This window comes from Mya arenaria, chromosome 16, assembly GCF_026914265.1.
Source record: "Mya arenaria isolate MELC-2E11 chromosome 16, ASM2691426v1".
NCBI lineage: Eukaryota > Metazoa > Mollusca > Bivalvia > Myida > Myidae > Mya > Mya arenaria.
In genome coordinates this window covers 18,106,527-18,120,795 of record NC_069137.1, presented here as the reverse complement: position 1 = coordinate 18,120,795, position 14,269 = coordinate 18,106,527, and the positions used below count along the sequence as shown (strand labels likewise).

The 14,269-nt window shown below is 32.5% G+C and overlaps 1 long non-coding RNA gene across 1 annotated transcript; it reads left to right on the top strand.

Moving 5' to 3' along the window:
- Positions 1 to 1,092: 1,092 nt before the first annotated feature.
- On the top strand, positions 1,093 to 4,796 carry LOC128222130 (uncharacterized). Its single transcript, XR_008259081.1, has 6 exons — positions 1,093 to 1,176; positions 1,875 to 1,996; positions 2,248 to 2,396; positions 2,638 to 2,716; positions 2,937 to 3,068; positions 3,249 to 4,796. It is a non-coding gene; the product is annotated as an uncharacterized LOC128222130 (long non-coding RNA).
- The last annotated feature ends 9,473 nt before the right edge of the window (positions 4,797 to 14,269 follow it).

Genomic DNA, 14,269 nt, shown 5'->3' with positions numbered 1-14,269 from the left:
GCTAGTAAATAGCTATTAGATGAATTGGTACTATGTGTGTTTGTCATAACGAATATCAAACAAGGTTTCGTGATATCAAGTAAACTTTCATGAAATATATAGTTTGTTTTGGGTGATTTTTGGATATTCGTCGGTCAAATAAAAATATATTTCACTCTTTCAAACAAGGTTAATAGCATTTTGATATATACTATTTTCACATTACACCAACTCTCACTGTTAGATCGAAGTCATTGGGCTGTATGCTACAGAACAAGTTTAATGAGGTCATTTCCGTGTGCTAAAACTCACTATAATTGTGTATTCTTTTGTGTATATAGAATTGCTATGCGACTCTTGAAATATGGCGTTTGGTGCTCACTGGGTTAATTCTATTCGAATCATACACTGGAACACATAATTGTTATCAGATTCTTTAATTTTATTGTGATTCATGATAAATTTTAAATTCTGCCTAATGGTACTCGTACGTAAACATATTGCACCATACCGTGGATGGCTTACTCTTTTATAAAACATACGCTATATATCGTTTTAAAATATAGATAACTTACATTCATCAAGTTGATTTATCCAAAGTTTATAACTTTTTAACGATAATCCAATTGAGTTAACTCTATAAACAGCTCAGTTTGACATCAAATGCTCCACTATTGATCGCCGGGTTCTACGCGATATTATATCAACCAAGAAAGACAAACAATCAAATAAACTTAAACATTTAAAAGGCGCATACACGAATTTGGTATATATTTAGCAAAACTCGGGTGGGACAAACATACGTTAAGCACTGATTTATGAATACATTTCAATATATACTAAAATATAAACACTTGCTAAACATATGTGACGCGTCATGAGACTTTTGGCCCGAAACCGATAGCCTCGATTTCGAGAAAAACGTGCGCAAAGTTTAAGCGTAAAAAATAAGAAAGTAACGACGTTTTTATCGTTAAAACAACCATTAAACAATTTGTCACCCTAGATTGTTCAGTCAAATATAGTCTTTAAAATGTAATGGTCATAAAAATAGTGTTTTTTAACCACTTTCTTTCGTATTGTTTATTACTTTTGGTGTTATCTCCCGTAGTTGTCATGAGCTATTTTTTAACCCAACTTTGAGGATGTAGGTCAAGCTGAACCAAAGGCATTTTCCATCAAATTAGGAATTTGTTGGTAAGTAGAAATATTTTCACTGTTTAAGCATATAATTTAACAAATGTGTATATCTTTAATGTAATGCAATATATTCTAAATTCGGTCAAATGGATGGAAATTGATCGCAGGAAAATTAAGCGGAAGTGAAATTTGACAGTCTGACATTGAAAATGTAAACAGATCAAAATCCAGCAGATATTCTCTTTTTGCATACTTATGATGACTGAAAAAGGACATAACCAATTTTTCATCATCTTACCGCGGCCAACTATCAATACAAGTATTGATGGATTTTACGAATTATTTTTGAGTTGCAGTTTAACTGTCTTTTTAGCTATGTTGATGAATTTTAAGTTGTAGATGAACTTTTTTTTGCAATGTTGATTTATGTGCATAACAAACCATCTCATGAGGTTCAGGTACATTGAAAAAAAAATCTGTTATGATGAAGATGATCATGATGATTATGAAAATAAAAGGCTAATGCAGATGGGGGAAATGTTTATATAGAATTAGAGCACAATACTCTAAAAGCCATGACCAATATTAATGACTGTAGCTGCAAGCTGCTTTTTGAGTATGCATGACATTCAGACTAACAGGAAATTTCTTTGGCATGCATATTTGTGTACATGTTGATCTGCCGGGGCATCACCCCAACTATAAACATTTAATGATTTGTATTTCTGTAAATACATATCTTTAGAACATTTCAGGTCAAGCACCTGCTGTACATAGGACAACAATCCATTACAGCTTTGACTATGCCAAGCAGGTCTTCTACCCATATTAGGCACGGCAAGAGTGCCCTGCTTTGAAGTGTTTTGTAAATCATATGGTAAATTTTATTTACAAATTGAGTGGTTAATACAGTTTTGCCATTTGACTAAATTATTATTGGGGAAATGGAAAACCTTTATATTTTGTAAATTCACTGAAAAAACAGAGAAGCGCTCACATTTGCTCTGCGGCGCTCTTGTTTAAATATTTTATATCACCTTTATTCAAAGTTCTTACTTGAACATAAAATTAAAGTGTAAATAAATATATATATACACATCTTTTCTATTTTAAAGTGTGTTTTTTCAGGTTCACAGATATCTCAGTGATGGAGGGTTTAGCTGTTATACGGCCAATGGTGTGGTACCTCATTTTCAACATCATCCATATAGAGAAGACTCTCCATACCTGCACATTGACAACTGTGTTGGGTGGAATAAAAACAATGCAGTCATTGGGTATGATTGACAAAAGCAGTGTTGAAGTACATCACTTATGCACTGCATATTGACACATGAAAACATTAGAATAACAAAACAATGTAACATTTATTATTTTTTCAATACAAGTAATCAGAAATCTCAAAATATTCATTAGTCTTATAAAAATAGTTGGGCTTCAATCTGTTCTCTTACTTCTCTAAATATCATGGATTGAAGGCAATCAGTTCAATAAATTGTATGTAATTCTATGTTTAAGGGTCTGATGTATTCTGAAGGGAGAGAAACAGCATTTACCTAAATGAATGCAGGTGACATAAAGTTCAGTCCTGTGGAAGGTAAGTTGTAAGAATGTTGTTGTTTTTGTTTTGTTTTTAATTTTTGTGCTTTAAATGTTGATTTAAAGCCAAATTAAAGGATTTTGTGTATACAAATATTGACTTTTGGTACTTTATTTAAACACTGAAGTTGGTTATAATACCTTATTTTGTAAAAGAAAGCTTATGTAAAAACAATATGTATTATATCATAATATAAACAACATGTTTATTTGTTCAGACCAAATAGAGGCAGCACACATCCTTTGTGGATTGATGACCTTGGCAAACTGGTTATATTCTTTGACTGGTTGGAGTACACCAAGTGACCCCTGAAGTCCATTCCAAACTTGAGGAAATATCATCACTTCAGGTATGACAAAAGTATTATAGACAGTATCACTGCATGTGTATGTATATCTATGAACATAAGTCAAAAACAATTTTAGATATTTTGTCCATTTTATTCAGATGTGAGTTTTGATGTTCAAGTTAATTTGCATAATTTATTCCAAACACTAAGTAATGTACATATATGAACATTATTTTGCAGAACTTCAGCTGACCACCCAGTGAGTGAATTCATGAGAGAGCATGCCAAGGACAGTGAGATTGAAGTTAAAATTGACAAGCCCACAACAATGGCTTTTCCATGGAGAGTACCCTGAACGCATCCAACTAAAAGGACTTAATGCAAAAAGGCTCTGATCCCTTTAATAAGTGAAAAAACTAATATATTGATATGTGATCTTTATAAACTAAATATAAGATTTGAGAATGAGCCCCTTACTGAGCTGATGAAAACGTGTATCAATTTTTTATTGACAATTATTTATTCAATAGAAACATGTTCATATGAAATGAAGCTACCAGTGATTTTGAGTGAAGAACTGTGGTTTTAGCAAATGATTGATAGAAGGGTGCTACACCCTGTCTTTTGTTGGTAGAGCCCCTCTGCCATAATGAAGACCACTATATGATTATTATTAATACAAACTAAAAACAATCTGGCAGTTGAAGCCTGTAAATGCTTGAATTGAAGACATTTAAAATATTGTTTGTCAATATTAGTTACTTCACAGCCTGATAAAATGTACCTTAATAACATTTCAGTTTTTCTTCAATATCTTTATTTTTAAAACCTTCATGAACCCTATAAACATTTTCAGCTTTAACTTTTACCTATGAATAAGCATCGAAAATATAATTTGTCATGTACTATGTGACTAATTGCATACCTCTTGAAACTACATAATGACGTGTACATGCTAAGTAGTTAGCATGTTAAATAAATTGTTTTCATTTTTGTAAAATGTAATTGTGCCCATTTATTAACTGATCTAATTTTACAATAGTGTAAATTGTGTAGGATTGTTATGTTTATTAAATTAAGAGTATATTTACTACCATTTCATGTTTTATGAGCAATGAATGACTATACAAAAAATCACATTTGAGGTAAAGTTAGGGTGATTACAATCATGTTTGTGGCCTGTTGCCATGATAACCAGGACAAAAAACAAACCCTTAAATACCATTCAAATAAAATAAATTATAGTAAATTACAGTGGTAACATACTTTAACTTCTAGAAATTCATTGGTTTGTATTAGGTGCAAGTTCCAACCTAATGTAAATTTATTGTGAAAAATTGCCAATAAACTACGGTACTTGGCGAACAGTTTTTATTTATTCTGATTTTTTTTTAATGTGAAATACATTCACCATGTACAGTAAGGTTTGAGGATATCTATTAACATTATTATTGAATGCTTCATATGGCATTTATTGTATATTTAAATGCAAATTTAACCCCCAAAACGCCTTTTTCAATAATGGTTGCCATGGTAACAAATTAATTTTCATTTATTTTCTCAATAATAATTGAGAATGGTTTTGAAAATATATTGTTGTCGTTATAATACGGGAATTGTGTAAATTGTAGTGATGAATATTTATTGCATCTGTGAATACAAATGTTTCAATAAATTCTTGAACTTTACCGAATTTCTAGCTGTGTCTTAACCAAGTGCTCTTCTAGTTTTTGTCATAATTTCGTTAAAAATAGGAATTTTTGAATTTTCTTTTCAGTTTTTTTATCCTAAAGAATAGTACAGTCAGAAATTACTCATATCTCATTTTCGCCCAAAAAGTGGTTTCGGGCCAAAAATCCCGTGACTGGTCACATATTTTAAAATGAACAGTTGACAGTGATGCTTTAATCTTTGCTAATTTATGCTTTATTATGAACATTGGGTTAAGACTATTTCAACGAATATGTGTTCAGATATTGTCCTCATCTGAAATTCCCTTATGTTATATAAAGATTGTCATCCGATGATATATACATATATATACAGTGTTTGAATCCGGTCACGATTTTTCTACCAATTGTGTGTTGTTTGATTGCATTGAATTTCATTTGTACTAATTTGAACACTTTTTGAATTTTTCTTCTTATTGTTAAACTCCATGTTAAAGTTTCCTTAACTATTCTATATTATATCTTTCTTTTCTTGCGCTTAGAAGAAAAAAAAGTAGATAACTAATCGTTAGAAAAGTCTAGGTTAACATGTATGTGTAAGATCTGATTTAAATGTAAGTGTATACAGATGAAATCATTCCAGTTGTTAAGACACTCAAATCAATATACATAATAAACGTTAAACGAATATATTCGTAAGTTTCAATTAAAATCATAGTTGTCTCTTTGGCAAAAGTTTATCTATAAAACATCTGCAAAAATGCGTCACATATTACGTTGCCGTCATGCCAATATAATGCTAAAATTTACAGCGTCATTCCTGTAAAAAAAAAAAAATCTTGTTTTGGCTTAGATACAGCATGGCGTATATGGACTATGTTGAATCTCGAGCAGTTATCAGATTTTGCGTAGAATCTTTGAAACTAGCTCCAAAGATTATGTAGATGATGACAAAGGAGTAACATTAAGACAACTGTATGTCGTTCCTCAGTAAAAGGTACTAGCGTTTTAGACAAGAGCTGTCACAGAGACAGCGCGCTCGATTATTCTGTCATTTTTCAGTGTAAGAATTGAAAAGATTTGGCGAAACATGCAAATATCACTGTAAAATAAAAAGGGCCACAATTTGAATTTTAAAGCAAACTAGCGTTATCTTACTTGGTAACTTAAGAAGATTGTATAGTAGAGTACTTTTGTATACAGTCTGAAATATCAACCTATGTGTGCTTACATGCAAAACCTTAACCCGAATTTCTAAGTCAAATAATATAGGCCCATTGTTTGCATTAAATTTAAACAAGTGTTATCGAACTTAGCTTAGTAGGTTAGATAGTTGTGGATACATATCTAAAATTTCAATGCAATGCATAATGTATTTACTGAGATAATGAGTTAAAGGTGCTTGCATGCAAAACCTTTAAATCGGCTACCATTCGAAAGGCAAAACATTTATAGTTCAGTTTTTCACTGCCCCTTGTCTCAGACGACGGATAAAACAGTCTTGACGGTTTGACGTAAATAAAGTACAATGAGCGTTTGTTTAATACGGATTTCAGGTTATCTGTAACCAAATGTCAAGATTACGCATAAACAGTACAAAAACTCCACAAACAGCACAGTGCACACATACTTTATATAAAAAAAACTAGGTATGTTTATCAAGGAATGTTAGGTACCGCCTTGGAACGATCAGTAAAATGTAAATTTACTGGGGCTTTAAATCCGTTTTTATGCAAAAACCTCACTCTTATTCCAACATTCCTAAATAAAGATAAAACGCAAAAGGTAAATCTTATCAAAGTATGACTTGACAAAACTTAACAATAACACGAATAAAAATAAACGTATAGGTAAACCCCAAGTACTTCTATGATTAGAGATCCAAACTATATCTGCAGACGAAGGAATTCAATTCAGAGCACCTAATGCAAAATTGTTCAAAGATACGATGCAGTCATTGTTTGAAACCATAAACATCACACGCAGTCTGCCTTATAAAATGAAAGGTTTAAAACTGTGTTATCATAGAGTTTTATAATAAAAAGCATCATTGTACATAAACTGAGAACAAATAAAGAAGACATTATTAAAAATAAAAGCGACATGTATAAGCTAATCTTTCCTTCCAAATGATTTGAAAATGTAAAATATTTGAAGAAACCGAAGTCACATTCCGAAACACTCCGAGTCATCCAAAAAAGGTTTCAAAGATAAAATGAATTAGCAAAATCAAAGAACTGAAAACTTAGTTATGTAAGGATGCTATATTCAACCCTTTATTTAGTTTCAGGAATTCATCTTCAAAATCTAGAAGGCAAGTGCTCTTCAAAATATTGCCTTTATAAATCCACGGTTTAAATAAAATCCAAGTAGTTCATAGTGTCGATCTGCCCAACTACCTGCTGGAAACATTTTAATTTTACTTTTTTTTTAAAACATCACCATAAAAATCGGGATGAGCAATACAATTAGCAATCAGCGATTTAAGCCAACACTACCGGACAGCATTTAAAACTATTGGCTGCTCGGGTATAGGGAATTTAACATGGAAAACATAAGTGTGGTGTAATATTTGTGTTGTAACATTGTAACAAAAAACGGTTGTTTACTGTGTTCTATATGAAAATCACTGAATATAATAAGCTTCCTTATCTTGAATGCATTCGTTCATACCGCTGTAAATTCAACCGAGTGCCAAAATACGTTTTAATGCTTAAAAAAAATAAAAAAGAAGCTTAAATCGAGGCTCTATTGAAAATTATTTAAAGTTACACACATGAACACTTTACGAAAAGTGTTTTCATCTGCTGTTGACAGTTAAGGAATTGTGATGTTTTGGGACGGAACACCCCGCGACAAACATCGAAAGTCATTAACTTGTGCAAAACCTGGTTGAAAATGTCAATGAAAACACGCGTGAACAATCACGCGATCATAAACAAACGAAGACATACATATATAGTATATCCAAATAAATGTACGCATTATTTGTATATAACAATAGCGTATTTTACACTTGATGTTATTCAAGAATTATTAATAACATATTAAAGTTTAACAAAGTTAAAAACAAAGACCTTTCCTCGACCGACTTTGAATATATGTCTATATTCACGTTATTTTTAAGAAAACAAAATAATTTAACTAACGTATACCATGGTTGGAATGCTGTATTTTAACATCGTGTTCATCCATTTGCAAATTGTCTCTCATACAGTTAAAGATAATTTAACATGCAGAAATATGTCGCGATTAATTCGGATTATATATCGTCACCTTAGTGTAAGAACTCAGTATCTGCTTTTTTGTATATATGCCGTTATTGAGTTATTGTTTTAAGCTGACGATATGAGAAAATATTTAAACTAGCTCTGTGATTAACAAGTTGCCATGGTAGACGAGTACAATTGATTCTGATGGTAAACATTAAACAATCAAAATAGGATGTGAACACTCATTTTATATGCACCTTATTACATGAAAAAGTTACATTAAAACTGAAACAGAATCCAACATAGAATCATAATGAGTTAACTCCATAATCATAGTATTATAAATGTAAGAATGCAAACTTAATATACTTCACGATATATACAACGTTATATTTAAAAAAATAATAATCTTACCGTAGCGCATTAGCCATTGCCCTGAAAGGAGAAAGTCACTCATCAATAGTTACAACGAATACAATGTGTGTGATGAACTGGAGATGTACGTGTTCTTGGAAAAGGGGTTTTGGATTCCTAGAACGTCAATGGGAAAGAAGACAGAAAAGGATGCGGAATACGACGTTGGTGACGTCGAGAAACAACGACATTGAAGGGGGGGGGGGAGGTCGCCGTTTTACAATCTTTTGAGATCCAAAACCAATACGCAGTATGAGAGTAACGTCATTGATGTTATTTGACTACGCCGGACGGGTTAAACACACGTCGTTAATGGATTGTAATGCATCGAATAGTTTATGTATTGGTCTAATTCAGGAATTGTATTATATATGCTATATGTTTTTCATATGAAATTTTATGTTATAAGTGCAATCATTAATAGTGGCTGAATTATTAAAACGTCCACGTTTTTCAAGGTACCGTAGTATGCTCACACTAAGATTTCTAGTAGCATTCACGTGGTCCGGATATTGATGGTTTACCATTTTAACTATTTGATATATACGGTTCTTACACGCAGACTGTCAATATTTCAAACGTCTAAATTTAATTACGTTTTTCCTTTTAAAGTAGTCAACATTCACAGAAATCATTATTTCCAATTAACCAGCGTGAAATTGGTTACGTATAATTCGGTGTCGATTATGAAATCAGTAACTGATCAATAAAAGACATATCCGAGTGTTGCCAATAATTTATCTTGTTATTTTTATAAATGTTCGTTCGTTTTGTCGGTACAAAATAGTTAACATTTCAGAATATATTATATCAAATAAAACAGAATACCATATGTTACCTATTGCAAAGCCTTTTGGCTACTTTTGTGGTCATGTTTTATTCCAAATAAACAAATTTCAAATATAAATCTTTGGGGCATAACAAAGATTTGCCAGTTTGTCCTGTTTATGTGACAAAAAACGAAGTGAATTATTCACAAAATAAACTCTAAATAGCTATAGAAATTCAACGTTCGCTGCTGTAGATAGAAGTTATTATAACTTAACAGATGTCATTTATGCAAATATATTAGTTACAAAACAGTCTAAAGGTCAATGTCAGGATATTCAAAAACAGCTTCGAACTTTTTTGAAAACTAAAATTATAAGCACAACTTAATTGTTACTAAATCGACGTAACTATATTTATGTAACAAAATCGTTTGTAATGACATAACTGGTATAATTGGCATATACAGTGATATTGTGTCCATTTAAAGCATATAACTTATTTGGGCATCAAGTCAAATGAAGAAGGATAGCTATGTGTATTTTTATGTACCCTACAATGCTTGGATATTGTGACTATAAACTTTTTACTCTACCAAAGCTAATTAGATGCTCTATAACAGTATATTCACCCGCCAACAAACATATATAAAAAACAAATAATGATAAAGGTCAGAAAGGTTTTGTCGGCGGAGGGGGCAGTAGTAAGAGAATAAGAAAGGTAAGTGCAAAAGGTAAAGCGGTAGTTTTATACCATTTAAATTTTCATAAACTGGCTGATTGACTCACCGACCGATCGTTCGACCAACCGAACGACCGTCTGAATACTTATTTGATTTTTCATGCTTTGAGATAACCTTTACAAGATGAACGAGGCTTCCAGGAGCGGCAATGAATACATTTGTATAATACACATACTTACAGTAAATGCATGAATAACAAATATCGGAAAATATATTCAATGCATATGTAACAATCTATCTTTAACACATTTTTAAACTGTATCCGTAAGGAAATATTAAACAGCCCGAACCACATTTAATGTTTACTATATTTAGATATTATATCTTGCATAAGTTTGTCCCTTCTTTGTTTATATACAATCGATCGGTCCGTATATCACTGTATTTTGATAAAATATCCATTTTAAAGACCTCTTTTAAAAAAAGGATATGGCCCGCTGACGTCAAACAACTGGTAAGTGCGGCTTCCATTTGTCACAACGGTGAAAATTGGTCGCAACTTAAGAGAATGAATGGTAATATAAAATGTTTGGTATAATGTGAGAAATATTTACACACCGCTTCGGGCCGTATGGCAATGAAAAGACCGGCCAGTCAACCCCGAAGGTAGATGGACCTCGGCTTTCTCCACGGTCTTTATGATATATACCGTGGAGTAAGCCGAGGTCCATTTACCTTCGGTGGCTGACTGTCCTTATGATGTAATGTGACCCTCAGTGGTGTGTTATATTTCTTAATAATTGTATTTTAAAGCAAACATATAATGATTAGTACTGTAGTATCAAATATCGAGATTGCATTTAAACAGTTAAAATCAAAGCAAATACTTAACTACAACATCATTTTTGGTTTTATTTCATTGCCGTCTCAAAGCAATTGAAACAGTACAGCGTTACTTTAAAAACGTGATGATATATTTAAAAAATATATGAAGAAAAATTCTTACTTTTGCATATCTTCGTCATTCATCCTATAAAGATAAAACAAACAATAATCAGTTGCCATATGTGATTAATCAATAGAAAATATGTGTGAATGTTCACAGCAATAACATTGCATTGACCTTCTTGGTGCTATCTGTTATCATATGATCAACTTGCATCAAATTCAAACAACTGGTATGTCTTCTTTTAAAGGAAATCAAAGGCGTATGTACGGAAGAAGGTTTCCACCAACACTTTATATAGATCATCATAAAAAGTGCTCATATAACTCCAATACCACGTTCAGCGCTCGACAATAACGTTTTTGTTTTTTTTTTAACTAAATCATGCCTTCATTACATAATATAAAGGCATTTAAGCTGGTAAGATATGTTGGCAAAAGGCACAAACATGTTTATATTCGGTGGATATTTTAATAATATGGTAATGAACTGTCAGACTGACTGACTGAATGACTGAATGACTGACTGAATGGCAGACTGACAGACAAAGATACAGACAGACAGACTGACTGACTGACTGATTGACTAATACGCTGACTGACTGACTGACTGACTGACTAATACGCTGACTGACTGATACGCTGATTTTCTGACTGACTGACTGACTGACTGTCTGACTGACTGACTGACTGGCTGGCTGGCTGGCTGGCTGGCTGGCTGGCTGGCTGGCTGTCTGGCTCGCTGGCTGGCTGGCTGGCTCGCTCGCTCGCTCGCTCGCTCGCTCGCTCACTCAGTAAATTTTAATAATAAGTGAATAATATCTGTATAATAAATGTGATAACGTATTGTGCTTTTGTGTATGTGTCATATTGTGGTCATCGTAATATACAAATACAATTTACTCATTGCATTTTGAAGCGACTGGACGCAAATGGCTTTTATCAAATATAGTTAAAATTCCTTGTTAGTAGACGTTTAGATTTTCGCAGACGTATAAGGCGTAAACAATGTGTTTTTCGGTATAATAGAATCACCAGACACAGTAACACGGCCTCTAAATGCCAGCTCCACCACTTTACGGTGGTGCAAAGAAAATTAACAGAACCTAGCCATTTGTATTCGAAATAGTTTTCAGTAAGGTTAAGGTAGTTCGCGTAGAGTTTTGTTTCAGCAAGTAGTATGCATAACCAACATAATGTTCAATGAATGATGAACATAGCAACTTTTGTATTCATTCCAAAAGCGTTTACTTTTTATATTACTTCAAGCGCAAAACATACTCGATAGCGCCAGCACTAGGGCACCAGCGCCACCACTTTTATAAATATGTGCATTTTTCCTTTTTAAGAAGTGCTTATCCGTTTTGTTGTGTTTCGGCATAGGTACTATACATAACAGTTATGTTTGCATGCGTGAGAATGTTCTTACGGGGTGTGTAAGCACCGATATGTACTTGCTATGCAATCAGATCTCAAAATATGCACAAGTCCGATTCGGGGGAAAAGCTCCTGACACCACAGTTTGCACTATATTGAAACGAAAGAGTAACCAGCCTACAGCAAAAGTATTCTAACATGGTACCACATTCTCCGGTTTTCGAAATATGTCGGTTAAACGAAATTATCAAATAAAATATAAATCATATTCACGTTTGTTCATGTAAACATAGGGCACAGCTCCACCACGGAAGTGTCGACAGCTCTTTTTTTTGCACCACCGTAAAGTGGTGGAGCTGGCGTTTAGAGGTCGTGAGTAAACAGGAAACAAGTTCTTAACTGATACAGAATGTGTTCGTTTCACTACAGTTTATGTTAAAATGTTAAAACATGTTAACAAAATAGGCTACGGCATATTCAACGCATAAATTTGAAAACTTATCCGTCACGCATATTCATATCATACACAGTTCTATTAATCAGTCCAGGCAATGTGTAAATATAATCGCAAACGGCTGGCTTAAAAACATATTTTCTCAACTTGATGAATATAATTGTGTTTTATATGACGGCTCGTGAGAGGTCCTATTTGTGTGTGTATATATATATATATATATATATATATATATATATATATATATATATTTATATATATATATATATATATATATATATATTTATATATATCATTCAGTACTTATTATCGTTTATATAATTGTTTATTCATAATATCGTTTTAGGATGATTGGCTATGGATATAAGTATATTGGCTTGACTTGATCGAATTAATATAAATGAATTTGCTACGATACTAATCAGGTTGTTGAAAGGCTAAATTTCAACAGCTAACGAAAACAATATTGATTAATGTTTGAAACATTGTACACAAGATCCGAAGTACATTACAGTATTTACAAAATATTTGAAAGTGTATCTACCCAAATGCCGTTCACAGATAAGTTATTGCAAGTCTGTAAGAATGGTCATGGTAAAGGTCGATTGACCGCTTGCAATAATTGCCTAGAAAACCGTCCATTAAACTACATATAAACTACAATTTAAAATACTGTAAATTTAAAACTGTTTCAAAGGGCGAATGGTGCAGTTAGGGAAATAAAGATTTCCTTTGAATTATGAGTTATTTTACCTATCTTGTATTGGCATGTGGGGCGAAGGAATTATGATAGGCACCACAAATTACTTTTTTTAACTGTTAATTAAATTGCCTCAGTTTGGCGATTCTCTTTTAAGACAAAATACCAATGGATGTGGACTTTCATACAAAACAACAAGACACTATCACGGCTTTCGATTTCTGGTGAAATCTTAAGGCACCTTTACCTTTAAAATTAACCCAAATTCGTGCACGACCTGATTGAGTATGGTAAGCATTCGATGCGAACCTTGATTTAAGTGATTTATCTACACACTATGAAGACAGCCTGAAATATGGTGAATCAATGTTAAATGCACACAAATATACATACCCAAATAAACCGCTGGCCATTTTAGTCACAAATTTTGACCTGAAATAAAAAAGCATTACATCGTGTTTCGTATTATTTAAAAAAGATGTGACACTAGGTCTGCTTTACCGCTTGAAGCGAAGAAAATGTGTATGTTAAATGTTTTGTTTTCTTATTCTTATTCTAAATAATGGAAAGCAATATCATGGATTTAGGCTACACGTATAGCATTTGGGCCAATGTTCACATCTAAACACCATCACGACCAAAATAAAAAAAATATCTACAACAACATCCAAAATCATGAACAACAACAACAACAACACACGAAACAGAAGCACAAGCAAATAAATAATAACAAAGTTCATTACCTGTTCTTCTGCAACTTATTCACGGACAGAGTCACTTAACTGGTAAACAAGTTGGTTCCTGCAAATAAAATAATATTTGTTACATAGTGATAAACAGGTTTACTTTACTGAAACGCTTAAACGTCAGCCTTATTAATCATTACATTACAATCATTTAACTGTGTTTCAACATCTTTTTTCAGATAATATATATTGTCCCCACTCGTTTTGATGCTTTCTTAGTGATAAATGATTATTAAGATCGTTTTCAGTACAGTAACAATGCCAGCCGATGCCACTACATACATAAAACTTTT